Source organism: Notolepis coatsorum (assembly GCF_963971535.1).
Source record: "Notolepis coatsorum genome assembly, chromosome: 2".
Lineage (NCBI taxonomy): Eukaryota > Metazoa > Chordata > Actinopteri > Aulopiformes > Paralepididae > Notolepis > Notolepis coatsorum.
Window position 1 is genome coordinate 128,616,301 of NC_140166.1, and position 19,300 is coordinate 128,635,600.

General features: G+C 47.3%; 1 protein-coding gene across 1 annotated transcript in view; it reads right to left on the reverse strand.

The window, feature by feature from the left end:
• Window positions 1-19,300, reverse strand: part of bcl3 (BCL3 transcription coactivator) — an 80,586-nt gene that overhangs the window by 31,416 nt on the left and 29,870 nt on the right. The window lies entirely within an intron of this gene.

Consider the following 19,300-nt stretch of genomic DNA (forward strand, 5'->3'; position numbering starts at 1 on the left):
CAAGTGGGTGCCGACAGAGAGGGGCAGAGAACGAGTGAGCGAGAGAGAGAGATAGAGAGAGAGAGGGAGATAGAGAGATAGAGAGAGGGAGATAGAGGGACAGGAGCTTCTCTCAGGGAAACACACGCATTTACACACACACACACCGCGCAAAGCTCCATCCACTCGCATATCACTGTCAAAATATCTTTGACTCCCACGCGCACGCCCGTATTCCGATCCGTGCAATAATATTCACTAGGGGTGCACCGATATATCGGTCGGGTATCGGTATCGGCCGATAAGTGCCTTGTTGACTGCCATCGGCCTATCGGCCGATAAGCTCAGATTTGCCGATGGCAGTGGCCGATAAATATCCGTCAATTTGTGTCGCGTCAATCTGGTCCACACGTTCAAACTTTGAAAAAAGTTTCAGTCAAGCGACCTGCACAACCCCGCCCCCACACACACATGCTACTGCATCAAAGTTACTTATGATTAACAAAGGCATTCGTTTTGTGGCATTAACGTTATATAGTTACACGTTCAATAACATCAGCATATTTACCCAACCACAGCAAGCATTACTCATTCATATCTCTCACTTCCTTTCTTTGCTCAGAGAGCCCGTACTGAATTGTACCCATTCTGCAATCTGTTAATAAAGTTTTCAATCAGACAAATGTATAGAAAAGCTTTTATTATAACATTCGTTGCAGCAAAATAATTTTGCCTCGTTTAGTACTCCTGCGGAGCGCTGGTAGCCTACTCGTGGGCCGCGGGGAGCTAACGTTATTAGCTACGGTAAGTTTGTTGTGGTTCTCTCGTGCAGATCAATGGCGGACTTCCCGGAAGTAAAAAACGAATAAGCGCTTGCCGATTGGTGGTAAGAACAGCAGGAGGTGGGTGCAAGCGGTGTGACGTAATTGGCAGAATCGACTGTCAATCAAAATTGTTCTGTTGTACCTGACACGACACATGCATTGCAAACTCAGATTATGGAGATATTACTGGAAAACATGGAGCTTTGTTTGAGAGAGATACAGTGAGTGCTGTCTCTTAAACTCTTAAAACTCATAAACGTTTTAGTCTTTTTAGTCAAGTTAGTCTGTTAGGTTACGAAAGCCAGTGGGTATTGTATGACTCAGACTTCAGCAATAATCATGAGCATTATAAAATATATAAAAAACACACATGGCATGATGGAATACCATAAACATATTTCTTGATGTTTTCTTTTTTAAGTAAGTAAAGAGGCCTATGTTCATATCGGTGAGCACAATTTGTAACACAAAAAGAGAGACGTGTAGCCTATTTATTTATTTAATATTTTATTTATTCATTTTATTTGTTGCCATGCCTAAAATAATAGTCAAGCATAGGGCTAAAACATTTTCATAAACAATAATATCATTTTTTGTTATATGGTTATAATAAAAGCTTTTCTATACATTTGTCTGATTGATTGATTGAAAACTTTATTAACAGATTGCAGAATGGGTACAATACAGTACAGCTCAATACAACAACAGTGCTAAGACTGGAGGATGAAGACCAGAAAAAGTCTTTAAGGCTTTTTTACATAAGGGTCCTCCATTTTTTATTCATCAAAACATTTAGAGACATACAAATATACAGTAGTTTCAAAAACATTAAAAAGATAATTATTTTTTTATATAAATTTTTTTTTGCCACAAATATCTGTATCGGTATCGGCCGATTGTGTTAGTTGAACAATCGGTATCGGTATTGGCCGCAAATGTTCATATCGGTGCATTCCTAATATTCACAGGGGAATATATTGTCATTTTAAACAAGTTACCAATGCATTGTCCCGTGGGATTATGCCCCCCCCCCCCCCCCCCCCCCCCCCACGGCAAAATTAATTCGTATTTTTTTATCTCATAATCGGGTCTTTTTAATGATCATTTTTACATTATTACATCATTATTGTTATTGTTATTGTTATTATTAACAATATTATTATGATGGTTGTATCAACCCTAAATCTGAGTTGGGGGGGGGGGGGGGGGGGAATGCAATGCAGACAAACAGCTGCATACAGTGCGACCATTTCACTCACATTTGCCCAATCATTTTTGGACTGTACGTGTGCTGTCATAGCTCCACTTACAGGCCTAATGGAGAACACCAGGAGAACACCAGGATGTGAATGGAGGGTGAATGTGAGGTATATCGTGTAAATACGTTTTGATTGATCGCAAGACTACACTGTAAAAAAAAATAATAATAATAAGTTACCAGAACTTAAAAATATTGAGTTCAGTTACTGTGCATTAAGGTTTTCAGTTTTCAATCCATAATAAGTTAACAGAAAACTAAGTACACAACCACATTATTTCAACCTAATAAAACTATGTTTATTGTCATTGTTTTAAGAACACAAGTTGACTCGGTAATACTCACATTTTGAGTAAAAAAATGGCTTTTAACATGTGCAATGTTCAATGAAATAGAAAAATAAATAATACAATTTGTTGATTAATCCCACTGGTCACAATGGTGACCGTAATAATGTTTTTGTTATAAGGCTCTGCAAATGTTACTGAATGATGTAGCAATGTATTTCCAGCTAAATTGAAATAATAAACAAATAAAGGGTCTCAATTAAATATGTGGTAGTAAAAAGAACCTGTCGGAGGATTTCAACAAGATAAATGCGACAACAGTGTAAATATTTCACTATAATATTTCAAAGCAAAAAAAAAAAAGTAAATTTTTTTATTATTATAATTTTTTTTTAATGCTGCCCCCTGTGTCTATGAAAATGCCCCCGCGTGCCTATGCAGGCACGCATGCCTAGGGTTGCCTACCCCTGCCATAGCCTATCTTCATAATCCAAAGTAGAAACTGTCCCATGATGGCTATAATTAGGTCTGGTTATCGATATAAGGCACATGAAGCATTAAGTACACATTTCACTTCCGTGATTTCATGTGTGTATCCGAATGAAACGAGCCGTTATGGGGAGATTTAACACAGGTAGAGACTTGATTTGAACACTGACTAACTTCATCGTTTTACATGATCGGAGGTGGGAGTGGAAACTTTTCAAATCAATGATCATCATATTCTATTGGAACATAATTGTAACACACCGGGGTGCAGGATGGTACTAATAAAATTTCACCACTTTCCAGAAATAATTAAGAATGGAATTAGGACAGAAATAATTTTAAGAAAATGCAATTTCTGTTAATTCCATTTGTGGCAGCATTATCAGTTACAGCATTTTATATCATCAAATTGATTTAATATTGACATATAATTAATTATGCATATATATTTATACCTACTCATACTGTACTTGTCATCTGTACTTGTGCTCTCTCTCTTTATTTAAATTTGTATTTAAACTAAGTTTTGTGAACTGTTTGAAGTTAACTGGGGGACATTGAACAATCATTTACATTTAGTAATTTAGCTGACGCTCTTATCCAAAGTGATTTACAAGTTCTGTATAACAAGTCACCAGGAAGGGTACAACTCTGGCAGCTAAGGGTCAGTAACAATGTTCATCAAACAGTGTCGAACTTGAGTGCCACAGTCTCAAGTGCATAGTAGTATAGACATAGTAGGTAGGCATAGTAGCAAAGACACCGCCCCGGTTCCAATAACATAGTTTTCCATGTCTGATCATTAAACTGACACAACCACCATGTCCATCGTCAAAAGATATTTATTGATCTTTTTCCCCCTCCATTTTCCTCCGATTTTCTCCCATCCCAATGTTAGTGCCAATTATGCCAATTCCCAGTCCCTTCCTGGTCGCTGCGCACTTACCCCCCACAGTCAGATCATCTGGGAGAGTGGAGGCTACCACGTGCTTCCTCCGACACACGTCCAGCCAATCACCGCTTCTTTTCACCTGGCAGCGCGGATTCTCATCGAGAGGGCGTAGCGTGTGGGAGGACCACACTATCCCCCTCAAGTCCTATCCGCGCTTAGCAGGCGCCCCGACCGAACTGTAGGAGTCGCTGTTTACAACGACCCGGACCCACCCCGCCAGCTTCTCCCACCCTCTAATACAGCCAATTGTATTAGTGCAGACGGCCAGCCAAGCTGGTGACAACCCCGGAGCTGTGAGCTGGATTCGAACAGGCGAATCCAGCTCACAGCTCCGGGGTTGGTGACGAACGCAATCTCCGCTCGGCCACCTAACCGCCTGTCAAAAGATATTTATAATCATTTCTTTTTTTTATTTGGAACGGTGTGTGGAGAACAAAAGCATTGCGATGCACGTTTATATTCAGCATCTCCGTTACCAGTAACTAACTGCATTTGTATTTATCATACCATGACAACCAAGACAACTCCTAACAACTTTTGAACAGATCATATTCCTGGAATTGGCATATGTGAAGGCTGCTCTTCAGTGCAGTAACGTAGGAGAGGCGGGGAGTGTGCAGTGTGTCTCCAGTTGCTTCTGAAATAGGTCTCCAAAGGTGTGCACATGGACGCAGTTAAATATAATTAATTTCACATGCATAATTCATGATGATGATTTAAGACAAGTTTAAGACAAGCTTTCTCTAGGCTTTTGAATGTAGGGCTCTTGCTGATTGATTGATTGATTGATTGATTGATTGATTGATTGATTGATTGATTGATTGATTGATTGATTGATTGAAAACTTTAACAGATTGCAGAATGGGTACAATACAGTATGGCTCAATACAAACAATTGTTAAGGGGGTGCAGACCAGAAAAATACTTTCGTCTTGCTTTCATCAGGGTCCCCCATTTTCAATTCATCAAGACATTTATGACATACATGACATACAGATATACAGTACTGTTTCATCCAGACATTTATGACATACAAGATATACAAATACAGTACTGTTTAAGAGAAAGAGATCATAAACAAATATATACATTCGAGGGGGAAGAAACTGTACATTGGAGGGGGTTGGGTGGGTGGATAGGGGGGGGATAGGACATTTACCGGGGCCAATATCGAATTGCAGCCTCCCGTAGGTGCTCTTTGAGAGCGGTTTTGAAGGAGGGTAGGGATTCACATTATTTTACGGCTGTGGGTAGAGCGTTCCACATTTTGTGGCATAATTGCTAAACGTGTTTAGTCCCCCTTTTTTTTTGTATCTCTCTTTCTCCGATTTTTTTCTGTTTTCTCCCCGTCCCAATTTAGTCGTTGTGCCAATTCCCCCCCCCCCCTCCCCTACCTGGTTGTTGTGCGCATGTTCTCCTACTGGTCGGTACAGCCAGTGGCTCTCTTCTCACCTGGCAGCGAGGGCTCTCATTGGTGAAGTGTAATGCGTGGGAGGTCACGCTGCCTTCCTCAAGTCCTGCCTCCGCTGAGCAAGCGCCCAGACCTGACCTGTAGGCGTCGCTGTCCACAACGCCAGTTTCCCACCCACGGCTTCCCTCCCCCTAACCCAGCCAAACGAAAGCGATCAGCCCAAGCCAAGGCAATGCTGGAGTCGAGACCGCAGTCTCTTGCATTGGTGACGAGCACGATCTCCGCTACGCCACCTGACCGGCCCCAATTTAGTCCCTTGTTTGAGCCGAATCTGGGTTGAAATTCACATGGAATTCACTGACCTTTGGGAAGTATTTCGACATGTACATGGGTATCTTAGTGGTGTAGTGTATCTTGTAGACCAGGCCCATTGCAAGTTGTTGTACTCTGTTGTCTACTCTAAGCCATCCTAGGTTGTCAAAGTGGGCAGGGGTGAGGTGGGTTTTAGGAGTAAGGTCAAGCAGTAGTCTGACCAGTTTGTTTTGTGATGTTTGTAGTCTTGTTTTTAGGGCCTTTGAGGTGCTTTGGTACCATGAGGTTAGGGCTGGGCGATATGGCCTCTAAATGGTATCGCGATATGTTTTGGCCATATCACGATACACGATATATATCGCGATATTTTGACATTTCCTCTAAAGCACTTAAAAATGCTTGATTTAACCCTTTGATGCATACAGTCACGCCAATATGATGATTATAATAAGTCCCTGCAACATATGTTTGCATTATTAAACCATGAAGATGCTTTAAAAAATAATTTAATGAAAATGTACTAAGAGTAGTCTACTGACACTAATAAAAAAAATTATTTACATCTAAGACCATTTATATAAAAACTCTTGGGTGCCTAAGACTTTTGCACAGTACTGTGTTTTCTATCCACTTTAGCCAAACACACACACACATATATATATATATACACTACTGTGAGAAAATAATAATCACACACAAAGGGATAATGGTTTATAGCAGACTTAATGATTTTAGAATATTTCAGATAATAAAATTAAATGTTTATATCATCAACTATCCAGTTAGTATTTATACTGTAACGTTTGGCTACTTTAAATCATTGAATGTAGAGAGAGAGAGAGAGAGAGAGAGAGAGAGAGAGAGAGAGAGAGAGAGAGAGAGAGAGAGAGAGAGAGAGAGAGAGAGAGCGAGAGAGGGCGAGAGAGAGAGAGAAAGCCAGCCCCCCCCCCCCCCCCCCCCTCGGGTTTTGTTCTAGGTTTGCGTTTTGATCGTCTAAAAGCTGCCGTAGTGATGATGTCACACTCGAATGTAAACAGGAAGAGTTTATCACACGGAGATGGAAACTGGATGATATAAAGAAATGAATAACCAATAAATATGAAGTTATGTTTAAACTTCTGTTGTCAAGCATCGTCAATATAATCCACCCCCTTTCCTCACGAATGGAACTAGTGTTGTGGAGTCCGCTTTGAGCGTTTTCCAGGGTTAGCAGCTAACACTAATTAGCTTAGCATAGTCATCATGTAGATAACTTGGTTAGCAGCTAACGTTAGCCCATTGCTCGTGTCAATTAAATTGCATGTCGTTAAAGGTCCGCGCTGGTCTGTCTAATGAAATTACAATTGCATGTCATTTAAGGTCCGCGCTGGTCATGTGTCTATAATGAAATGAGAGGACAGCTCTGCGCAAAAGCAAGTCTCATCTCAGCCGCAACGTGACAACATATACTCGATGTTTACGATATTGTAATTGACTAGATCTCATGTAGAACAAGCCGCGATACATCGAGTATACTCGATATATCGCCCAGCCCTACATGAGGTGCAAGCATAGTCGTAGTACCCAGGGGGACCATCATGTAAACAAGACGAAAGTCTTTCTCTGGTCTGCATCCCCTTAACAATTGTGTGTATTGAGCCGTACTGTATTGTACCCATTCATTCTGCAATCTGTTAATAAAGTTTTCAATCAATCAATCAAAATGAGTGCTCCTGCCAGAGTCTTCAGGGTATTCTTGTTTACCAGAGAGGAGATCCGGTACAAGAATCTTGTTTGTTGGTTGACTTTTTTTATTACATTGGTTGCCATTTAGTCACAGGAAAGATTTGCCTCTAGGATGGAACCCATGTATGTAATTTCATCTTTCCTTGTGACAATATTGTCACCCACTGTAACAGAGAAGCCGTTGACCTTGCTGAGTTTGTTATTTGATCCAAAGAGAATGGACTCTGTTTTACCCAGGTGTAATGATAGTTTTTTATCAGCGAGCCAGGTGCAGATTCTGCTGAGTTCAGAGCTGAGGGCTTTTTCAACCTGCAACTTGTCCCTGTCAGAGACCAGCAGGACTGAGTCGTCCGCGAACAGGAACAAGTTGCAGTCACAAGCTGATGACATGTCATTTGCATAAATTAGGAACATTAACGGTCCTAGTATGCTTCCTTGTGGAACACCACACCTCACTGGGAGGGGGGGGGGGGGACAGTGTACCGTTTACCTCCACCATCTGTTCTCTCCCCTCCAGGTAGGATTGCATCCAGCTCACTGATGAACTATCAAAACCAATTGCTTTTAGCTTGTCAATCAGAATGGAGTGAATGATTGACAGTTTCGAAAGCCTTTTGGAGGTCCAACATGACCATGCCGCAGTATTTGCCCGCGTCCACCTCTTGTTTGATGTGGTCGTTCAAGTAGAGAAGGCATGTGTAAGTGGAGTGGGATGTTCTGAAGCCAGATTGGAATTCGTAGATTAGCTTTTTTTCCACAAGGTACTTTTAGACCTGTTCGTAGAAAGTTTTTTCCATAACTTTCGAGATGGAGGTAAGAATAGAATAAAATAATAAAAAATTTAAATCTTTTTTAATAAAAAAAATTGTCATAATTTAGAAATGAGATTGCATAGGTCTATGAATCGAGATCACGATTTTATTTTGATTAATTGCCCAGCCCTAATAACAAAAGCTAAGCTAAATATGCTAAGCTATTGTATGTAGAGTACTGACCTGACACTGACTGCCCTGACAACTCCCCCGACCTATATAAACTGACTGTTGTGTGTACTGTGTACACAGTTATATAGCGTACTTGCATCGCGTCCCGCTCTTGCCATACCGAGATATACCTCATCTCATGTACCTACTGTACACCATCAACAAAAAAACAAATACACCCACCACCTGCCAGGCCCCGCCCCTATAATGGCGTACTATAAAGTACTAGGCGTGGTCACCACTCACTCTTCCTCTTTTTCGTTTCCATCATAGCGGTCGCAAGTCGCCCTATGTAACTAGTGCTATGAAAAGATTAGAGAAATTGCGTAATGTTGAATGCTTACCGGAGGTTTGCTTACCCCTGGAATCTTCGGGCATGTTTCAGCGACACGTCGGGCCTATTCTGATGTTTCCTCGTCTTGTGGCAGCACATCGAGGAGCAGCGTGCAAGGTTTGGCTATCGAGCCGGCTTGTACACAGGTAGGCCCTGTGTCATCAGGCATTGATGTTGGTAATAATAATAATAATAATGGATTGGATTTATATAGCGCTCTTCTCTGACTCAGAGCGCTTCACAGAGTCCATTATTCGTTCATACACAGTCATACTGGTGGTGGTAAGCTACAATTGCAGCCAGAGCTGCCCTGAGGCAGACTCACGGAAGCGTGGCGAATAATCATCGCCTACGGCCCCTCCGACCACCACCAACATTCATTCACATGCATACACATTCATACGAGGCAAGTAGGTTAAGTGTCTTGCCCAAGGACACAACGGCAATGGGATGGACATGGGCTTGAGCGGGATTCGAATTTGGTGTTAGTAATGCTGTGGAGTGTGTGTCGGCGCCAGGGGCGGGATGGCTTGGTGAACGTTCCACTGAAGTGGACGGTTTCCGGGCGATCCTGGAGCATGCTGCTAACACTAATGCTACTGCTAATGCTAATGCTGAAATGGGTCGTTGTTCTAATATTCCCCGCCGTGGGACGTTGCCGCTTTTCCCTCCTCTTGCCCGGTTCATTAATGAAGGTCAGTCGGTAGCTAATGTGGGGGGTTTTGCTGAGTCCTATTTACCTTTTTTACGGGTAAAAGGGCTGACAACAGGGTGCAGGCCGGGTGTACCGTGGCTAAGTAGCCAGGTAGCTTTGATCCTGTGCCCCGGCGGGGATGAACAATGTCCCACCCGGCCGATGCTTGAGAGCAAATCAGCTCGGAGGGTGGCAGTATGGACGGATGAGTGGTATACTGCTGCAGGATGTTTTTTAGCGGCGGCCAGTGTTATGGCTCAGCTGTCTATTTTCCTATCCACATTGGCGTCGGGTAGTGGGGCTATGGGTCCAGCCGACACTATAAACATGTTGCATGTTTGTGGTGTTATAGAGATCTTGACTCAGTCGCAAGCTATAACTGTGGGGAGGATTAGGATGCTATCAACGTTTGTTAATAGGCATGTCTGGTTGGAGCACTCTCCTCTTGGGGAAGAAGACTCCTTTTTCCACAGAAGGACTTTTTGGTCGTTCTGTGGAGGCGCAGACGGTTGTTGATCTGGGTCCCACACCACCTCACGCTGTGCAGCCAGAGGTTGGAGCACGGCCTCGTCAACGACTGTGGCGAGGCCCTCGACAGGCGGCCATGTTTCCCCCGCCAGTGGTACCCTGGGCGGAGAGTCAACAGGGATCCGCAAGGCCGACAGCCTTGGCGGCCGAGGGATCGACCATTTTGGGTGTATTCGGCTTGGATCAAACAAGCCGTCATCATTCTGCCGTGAGCAGCCCGCTCCCCGTTCAATCCTCTCTCCGTTACCCACGGAAGCGGGGCTCTGATCATTTCCCTTTGGCTGCGGGCCGCGAACCTTCTTTGAAGCGCATGCGGCCCCACTTTTCACTTCTCATGGGGACAGGGGCTGACACCCAGTTGATGGCTGAGCCTGGGTCTGTCCGTGAGAATGTTGTGCTGTCACGTGGCTCCTGCACCACACATTGTGTGATGGGTGAGCCTGGTGTTACGGCTGCCACTATTTACAGTGGTCAGCAGGGGGACTCGAGGCCTCTTCGGTTGAATGCTCAGCAAGGGTTACCCCGGCCTCGCCTTCGCCAGGCGGGGTGTCACGCTGATGCCTCCCACTCCTGTGAGAGCGGCAGTGGTCTGCAAAGAAGAGGCGAGCGTGATTTGGGTGATAGCAATATCACTGCAGGGCTACGGCGTGTAGGAGCCCATGGGGTCCTCACGCCTTGCATGTCTAGCTGTAGAACAGCTCCTCAGCATGCGCTAGAGGGGTGTTCAGGGGGGGGGGGGTGTGTCAACCAGTTTGATGGCAGCTTCTCCCGTATCAAACCGGCCCTTTCTGTCGGGGTCCCCCCTTGGGTGCGTCGCACAGCGGGAGGGACCGGGCCAACTATCTACTGTTCCTTGCGGCCCAGCGTCAGTTGACGGCGGGTGCGCTGTGGGATTATTTTCACATATGGCGACAAGAATGCCGTTTGGGGGGGGGTGGATAGAGAGAACGTTGAGGGAGGGGCTTGTTTTGCAGTTCGCACAACCCCACCCTCCGTTCTCAGGTTTGGTGCCGACCCTATTGTCAGGGTCAGCAGCAGTGACAGCCCTGGCCGACGAGATCCAATCTCTGTTAGCGAAGCAGGCCGTAGTCGTGGTCCCGAGAGAGGACGCGATGTCAGGCGTCTACTCCCGTTATTTTCTGGTGCCCAAAAAAACGGGAGGGGTCATACCTATACTGGATCTGTCCGCGTTCAATCGTCTGATTGTAGCGAGACCATTCAGAATGTTGACCGTCAAACTCCTGCTGCTTGCTGTCAGAAGGGGAGACTGGTTCACCTCCATAGACCTGAAGGATGCGTATTTCACGTATTTACCTCCTCACAGGAAATTCCTGCGGTTCCTGTTTCAGGGCGTAGCGTACGAGTACCAGAGGTTGCCGTTCGGCTATTCTCTGGCTCCCCGCACATTCACCAAGTGCGTAGCGACTGCGCTGGAGCCTCTACGTCGTCTGGGAATACGGGTTCTATTCTATCTCGACAACATTCTACTCCTCAGCCGATCGGAGGAGGTTGCCAGGTCTCATACCAGGCTGGTGGTGGAATTCCTCACCAGGCTGGGTTTTGCTGTGAACTGGAAGAAGAGTACGCCTCTTCCCAGTCAACAGGTGGAGTACTTGGGCTTGACATTGAGGTCAAGGCCCATGATTGTAACCCTCTCGGAGCAACGGAGGGTGTCTATCCTACACGCGCTCGGGGGTTTCCGTCTGGGAGGGACGGTCACGGCGCTGCAAGTGATGCGCCTGCTCGGTATGATGGCATCTGCTCACACGGTGGTTCCTCTTGGCTTCCTCTTCATGAGGAGGATACAGAGGTGGTTTTTCAGTATGGGAATAGATCCGGTGAGGGACAAATGGAAACGGTTGACGGTTCCTTTGTCGATATGGGGAGATCTCGCCCATTGGAGGAGGCTGGGTATCCTCACCATTGGGGTCCCCATGGGCAGCAGGCGCTCACACGTCACGGTCTTCACCAACGCTTCTCTCACGGGTTGGGGAGGGACGTGTCGGACGAACGCAGTGGGGGGCAGCTGGACGAAGGTCCATGCTGGCCCATCTACCCTGCACATCAATGTGTTGGAACTGAAGGCGGTCCTCCTGGTCCTCAAACGGTTCGACCACCTGGTGGTAGGCAAGCACGTTCTGGTCAGAACGGACAGTATGACGGCAGCGGCGTATATCAACAGGCAGGGTGGGACTCGTTCCATCCGCCTGCACCGGGCGGTGGTCGAACTCTGGCTATGGGCGTCTCGCAAGCTGCGCAGTCTGAGGGCGCTCCACATCCCTGGTGCGGAGAATGTGGGCGCAGATGTGATGTCTCGGGCGGTCCTCGTCACGACGAGTGGGAGCTGCGCCACGATATAGTCAGACAGATCTGGGATCGCTTCGGGGAGGCTTCGGTAGATCTGTTTGCGAGCCGATGCTCTCACAGGTGCCCCGTGTGGTTCTCGGTCAGTCGGGCAGATCATCCCCCCTTGGGGGTGGATGCCTTCTCGATCTTTCCATGGCCGCCCGGCTTTCTTTACGCCTTTCCTCCTATACAGCTGTTGAGTCAGCTGTTGGAGCGAATACGGAGGGAGCGCAGGAGGGTGATCCTGGTCGCGCCGGACTGGGGCACGGCAGTGTGGGTCCCGGTCTTGATCCAGCTACTGGTCGCTCCACCATGGGTTATTCCTTGGTCGGCGACGGCCCTCTCTCAAGTACACGGGTCGCTGTTTCAGTACCCGGTGTTTGGCCAACGTCTGCTGGTGTGGCTGGTGAGAGGGTAAGTCTGGAGAGGATGGACCCTTCTGTGGTTGATACCATCCAGAATGCGCATGCTCCCTCCACTGTCACGCTTTACGCGGGCAGATGGCGTATGTTCCAAGAGTGGTGTAGGGCGGGGCCGGGACCCGGTCTCCTGCCCCCTGGATGCTGTCCTTGGTTACCTCCAGTCTCTCCTTGATAGACTGTCGGCTTCGACGGTGAGGGTATATGCAGCTGCTATATCCTCCTATCATGAGGGTTTTGAGGGTGAGGTTTTGTTCAGCCACCCGCTTGTGAAGCGTTTCCTGCTTGGCGCTCGACGCGTTAAGCCGGTACAATGCTCTTTGGCTCAAGTCAAGTCAAGTCAAGAGTTTTAATTGTCACGGCATACAGGTATACAATGAAATGCGGCTGGTCTTGCCCGCGACGATGTGCAATACAGTGGTACAACATATAATAGAATCCAATAAAAATACAGTGGTACAACATATAATAGAATCCAATAAAAACAACAGTGCAATAAACAGGTGCATGGTGTGCCATCTCGGTATCTGTACATAGTATTTACAGAGCATATAGGACATGCTAGGTAGCTTTAGTAGTGCAATACACTGTTCCTGATGTTATACTAATTTAAGTGGCCTTTCCTCTGGCCATAAGTGTGCGTGTGTGCGGCATGAGTGTTAAAGTGGCTGCTAGTGTGTGAGCGTGCTCAGCGTGCGTGTCGTGTATGTGCTAGTGTGTGCTTGTGTGTGGATAGTTCAGTTTCTGTGTCTCTCAATGTTCATTGTTCAAGGCTCTGATGGCCTGGGGGAAGAAGCTTAGCCTAAGGCTCTCCGTCCTAGTAGCTGGGGTTCGCAGGCGTCTGGCTGACCTCAGCAGCTGGAACAGGCTGTTATTGGGGTGGTGGGGGTCTTTCATTATCCTGCAGGCTCTGGATTTGCACCTCTTGTTGTATAGAGCCTGCAGGGGAGGTAGCGCAATACCCGTGGTACGCTCGGCTGAGCGCACCACTCTCTGTAGGGCCTTCTTGTCCTGTGCCGTGCTGTTCCCATACCAGGCAGTGATGTTTCCGGTCAAGATGCTCTCTACAGCTCCTGAGTAGAAGGACTGGAGTATCTTCCCCGATACTCTGAACTTCCTTAACTGTCTCAGGTGGTAGAGGCGCTGCTTCGCTTTCTTTACTACTGTGTCTATGTGTGTTGACTAGTGATGCCCCCCGGACCCCGGTTTTAAACGGGAACCGGTACTATATTAGAAAATACCGGAGTATTTATAAGCTCCGACGTCCTCGGTACTGCTATCGATACTCTAGAGAAATTATTATTATTATTATTATTATTATTTAAAAGTTGCGAACGATCTCTCCTCTCTCTGTCTCTGCACGAGAAGCGAGTCGCAGCGAGTCATTATTACACACACTCCTCGCGAGTCGCGCTACACATACATACGGGTACTCCTTAATGAAAGCGCTGTCAATAGTATGCAGCTGCAGCACGTCAGACCGCAGCGCTTACAAGCCCCGCACATACAAGCCCCGCACACCTGATGTGCTGCAGCTGGAAGCATCTCAGCGCTGTCTCCGTGCTGACGCGCGCTGCACACAGACACAGACAGCTCTGCATGGACTGAGTCGTGATGGGCGGCGATGGCGGATAGAGCGAAGCGTTCACAAGTGCAACAAAACATTTGCCAGTAAGGGTGGCAATACGAGCAATCTATCAAAACATTTTGCAAAACACTATATTAGTTTGCAGAAATGCACGTATTCGACTGCCTTGCGCGCAGTGTCCCATCTGCATCCACGTCCACTGCAGCCGGTAAGCCAAGATACGGAGTTTCCTAGGCTAATAACGAATTATTACAAATAGGCTAATAAACAAAATAATTGTTTAGCTACAAATACTACAATCTAAAAACTTTTATAGATCGTCAAGCTGAGGCGTCAGCCACCATGTCCCAGCCCAGTGAGCCCAGGGCCACCACACATCCTTTCTACCTATTTCTCCCTAGCAGCTAGAGGAAGGATGACAGAGGATAGGGTGAACGAGTGTCACAGGGCTGTGACAAAGTTTGTTGTCAAAGGCCTGCACCCGTTCTCTACAGTGGAGTCCAAGGACTTTAGGTAACAACTAATCATTCAGTGTATATCGTTTTTTTTGTATACATAGTTGTCTAACTTGTCTGTTGTTGTTATAAGTTATTATTGAAGCAGCTATTCCCACCACTCCACACAAATTTACAATAATTCAATCATTTCTAATCTTTACTGTAGGGAGATGACCAATGCTCTCAACTGCAAATATAAAAATCATAAAAAAATTATCAAAAAGAACCGATAAGAGTATCGATAAAGTACCGAACCGTTAAGCAGTATCGATAGGAGTAGTAGTATCGATAAAATCCTAACGATACCCATCCCTAGTGTTGACCATGTCAGATCCTCTGAGATGTGGACCCCCAGGTACTTGAAGCTGCTCACCCTGTCCACGGTAGCCCCGTTAATCATCAGTGGTGTGTGTGTCTCCTGCTGTCCTCTACTATAATCCACGATCAGCTCCTTGGTTTTACCAATGTTCAGGAGCAGGCTGTTGTCCTGGCACCAACGTTCCAGTACCTCAACCTCCTCTCGGTAGGCCTTCTCGTCGTTGTCCGAGATCAGCCCCACCACCACTGTGTCGTCTGCGAACTTTACTATGGAGTTGGAGCTGAACTTGGCCACACAATCGTGTGTGTAGAGTGAGTACAGCAGGGGGCTTAGAACACAGCCCTGGGGGGACCCGATGCTCAGGGTGATGCTGTTGGAGGTCTGACACCCCACCCTGACCGCCTGGGGTCTTTCACTCAGAAAGTCCAGTACCCAGGCGCTCAGGGCGGAGCTCAGACCTAGCTCGATCAGCTTGTCCACCAGTCTGGTGGGGACTATGGTGTTGAACGCTGAGCTGTAGTCAATGAACAACAGTCTCACATAGCCCCCCTTCTGACGGTCAAGGTGGGAGAGAGTGCTTCAATTGGTCCTCGGTCGGTTGTCCTTGGCCCCGTTTGAGCCTCTTGAGCAAGCGCCGTCGTTCAAGACCGCGTTCTTGCTGGCCGTCACCTCCGCTAAACGCGTGGGTGAGCTCTGTGCTCTTTCGGTACGACCAGAGTGCCTGTCTTTTCGTTCCGATTGCGGTGCCACTCTGCGGCCTAATCCTGCCTTCGTGCCTAAAAATATCCGGAGTTCCTTCCGCTCCAGGGATATTGTGGTTCAGGCGTTTCATCCGCCTCCTCACGCTAGTGAGTTGGAGGCGGGCCTTCACCTGTCATGTCCGGTCCGTGCTTTGGGGATTTACCTCAGCCGTACTCAGGGCCTCAGGGCTACCGATCAGCTTTTTGTCTGTCACAGTGGTTCTCGTGCCGGTAATACACTATCGAAACAGTGCCTGTCCCATTGGTTGTGCGAGGGCATTGCCCTCTGCTACACGTTGGCCGGGCTGGATCCCCCTGGGGGCGTCAGGGCGCACTCCACTCGTGGGGTGGCGGCCTCTGCCGCTCTGCTGGGTGGGGCCTCGGTGGAGGACATCTGTGCTGCAGCTTCATGGTCCTTTCCGGGTCCCTTCGTCAGGTTTTACCTCATGGACATGACCGGGAGTTCTGTCTCCCAGGCGGTTCTGGGGTCTGTGGCCTCTCCTGCTTCCCGTCCTTTGGTGGGGTAGCAGGGGTGTGTGGGTATGGGCCACAGTGTGTTGGGTCACACGTGGTTCCGCCTGTGCTGTGTGTTCAAGGGGTTCTAGTTCCCTCTTGTTCGCACTCGGGTGGAGTTGACTGCGCCCCCTCTTCATTAGGAAGGATGGGGTGACGGGACTCTCCTTTCCCCTTGATGTGGGCTTACGGGTCCTCAGGGGGTGCATCTGTCGGGCCTCGCGTCCGCTCTACCCCATATCTCGGTATGGCAAGAGCGGGACGCGATGCAAGTACGCTATATAACGACAGGTTATGTATATAACCTAGTTATATGAGTACTGGCTAAGCGTCCCGCTCTTAGCATGCCCTGAGTTCCCTTGGGGAATCTTTTCCTGGAAACGTTTTTTCCGAGGAAGAGTGAGTGGTGACCACGCCTAGTACTTTATAGTACGCCACTGGCAGGTGGTGGGTGTATTTGTTTTTTCGTTGATGGTGTACAGTAGGTACATAACCTGTCGATATGCATGGAGCCTATGCACTTGTCTAGTGCGCACACAGGGCCGCCTGGGAGAAATGCGAAGCCCTGTGCGAGATTTAAACGCGAGCCCCCCCCCCCCCCCCCCCCCCCCCCAAGGTAAAAAAAATTTAAATAAAAAATGTCATACAGTCAACATATTCTTAAATAATAGCGCTGCCCGAGGCTGGGCATGATACAGTCAACATATAGCAAGAGAGAGAGCGAGAGAGAGCTCCCGTTCTACAGTCAATATACAGTGTACAGAGAGAGAGAGAGAGAGACACATTGGAAAGAAATTTAAATGCTATTTGGCCCTAAACAGAGAGTACACAGTGGCAGAATACCTGAGCACTGTGACTGAAGATCCTTGACTAGGTACAGACTCAGCGAGCACAGCCTAGCCATCGAGAAAGGCCGCCAGAGGCAGACTGTGTGTGTTAGAAAGAGAGAGAGAGAGAGAGAGAGAGCATGTGTGTTTGTGTGTTAGAGAGAGAGAGCATGTCTGTGTGTCGTGTGTGTGTGTGTTAGAGAGAGAGCATGTATGAGAGAGAGATAAGCAAAGATGAGCCCCTAAAGGATATTCAACTTTTAATGGAAGAACAAAACAGAAGGAAAAGATAACTTCACAAAGGCAACATGAATATACATAGATCCAAAAGGCCAAAGATCAACACTTAAATCCCAAGAGAAGAGGGTTCTATACCAGAGAAAACAAAGTAGCAAGGAGCCAATGGCCGACATCAGCTAAATAGGCTAACTGCAAATAGAGTAGCCAGGTACTGACACTAGGCCACACACAGCTTTGGCCAACGCTACCCAAGCTACACAAACAACCAAGACAATTCACACACAGCACATGTCGTATCTCCAAATGTTGTGAAGTAACATGTTTTGCCTGGAAAAAAACATCGTTATTAACAAAACATTTGGGAGGGGAAGGAAGGAAGAGTGGGGTAATGTCCAATGGACATCTTACCTGCACCAAGGAACGCAGGGCGAAAGGCCGCAACACAGGTCTCCACGTTGACGAAAGGCCTCTCGCTGGCGGGACAAAAAGAAACTATGGCCGGAGCCTTGTCATGGTGCATGCCCGACTACATCTTCTGTCAAAGATGATGTCGTAGTCAGAGTGCCAGGGCCCCCTGCTATTCTCACGGCTAATGTCAATGGTCGTAGCACAAGCTAACAGCTAACTCTAGGCTAACTGATAGCATCAAACTAACGTTCCCAGACGAGCGCAGCCGGCAGCTAACGTCGTAGCTAAACAGCTAACTGGCTAACAGTTAGCTCAACCCGGCTATCGCTAACCATTAGCTAACGCAGAAGCAAGCTATGCGGCTACCACTGAAAAACTGTACAGCGTGAGAAAAGCAATACAGGCCAACACTTCAGACAGCCGCTGTGTTTTCCTCTTCTCATACGAAGAGAGAAGGGAAAAAGAAGGCAATACACGTCCCACTGACTGACACCAGGCCACACACCGTTAGCTACTAGTACTACAACAGCTAGTCGGCCCGTTTGGCTCCCGAGAGAGAGAGAGAGAGAGAGAGAGAGAGAGAGAGAGAGAAGAGAGAGAGAGAGAGAGATATCCACGGCGGGAATAGAATAGAGTGCATTAAAAACTCACCAAATGTCCAAGAGGATGGAGACAACCGCGTGGAGTTGACGAAGTTCATCTGCCGAACGACCATCCTCTTCATCTTGGCATAACAATGCTGCACGCGCTGTCTCTAGGTTAGCTAACGCTAGTTAGCCTTTAGCTAAGCTAGCTACTAGCCGACATCATCATGGCTATATCCCGACTGAACCACACGTTAGCACTCAATATTATAACGTAGCTAAAGCTAACTAGCTGTCCCTGTCTTTAGCCGGGATGGCTAGCCTGACTGAACTGTCTAACATGCAACAACTTTCATCTTCAGTCCATCTGCCGAACGATGTCCTCTTCATCTTGGCTGGCATAACCTCCAATGCTGCACGCGCGAAATAGTCCGACGCTAGTGATGGGTCGGTCATGAGCGACTCGTTCATAAGAGCCGATTCATTGCCGTGAACGTGAGTCGAATCGCTCACGTCTGGCAATGAGTCGGTTCACGCCCCCCCCCCCCCCCCCCACCCCGGCACGCACATAGACACACACAATGAACTCAACAGACGCTACCTTACCTGTAACCCCTCCCCTCATTGAAACCAATTCTGCTGCCTGCAGAGCCTCAGAGCTGCCTGCAGAGCCTCAGAGCCAGGAACAAGTCAGACACATTCTACAAACGTGTCTAATGTGAAATATATAAGCATATAAGCAAAACTAGATTTTAGGTCTGTGATGAAAAAGGGCCTCGCGGGAAGGGGGGCCTCGCAAAAAATAAAAAAAAATTAAAAAAATTTCTTTTTTTTTGTGCGAGGCCCCCCTTCCCGCGAGGCCCTGTGCGACCGCACTGCTCGCACACCCCCTGAGGCGGCCCTGTGCGCACACATAACCTTACATTCTAAAATGGGACTATTGTGCAGTTCAGGATAGTTGAATGACTATCATGATCATTGTTATATTTATATTTCTTTGTGTAAGGCCTACTGACTTTTACCACAGTGCACTGTGAGTCAAT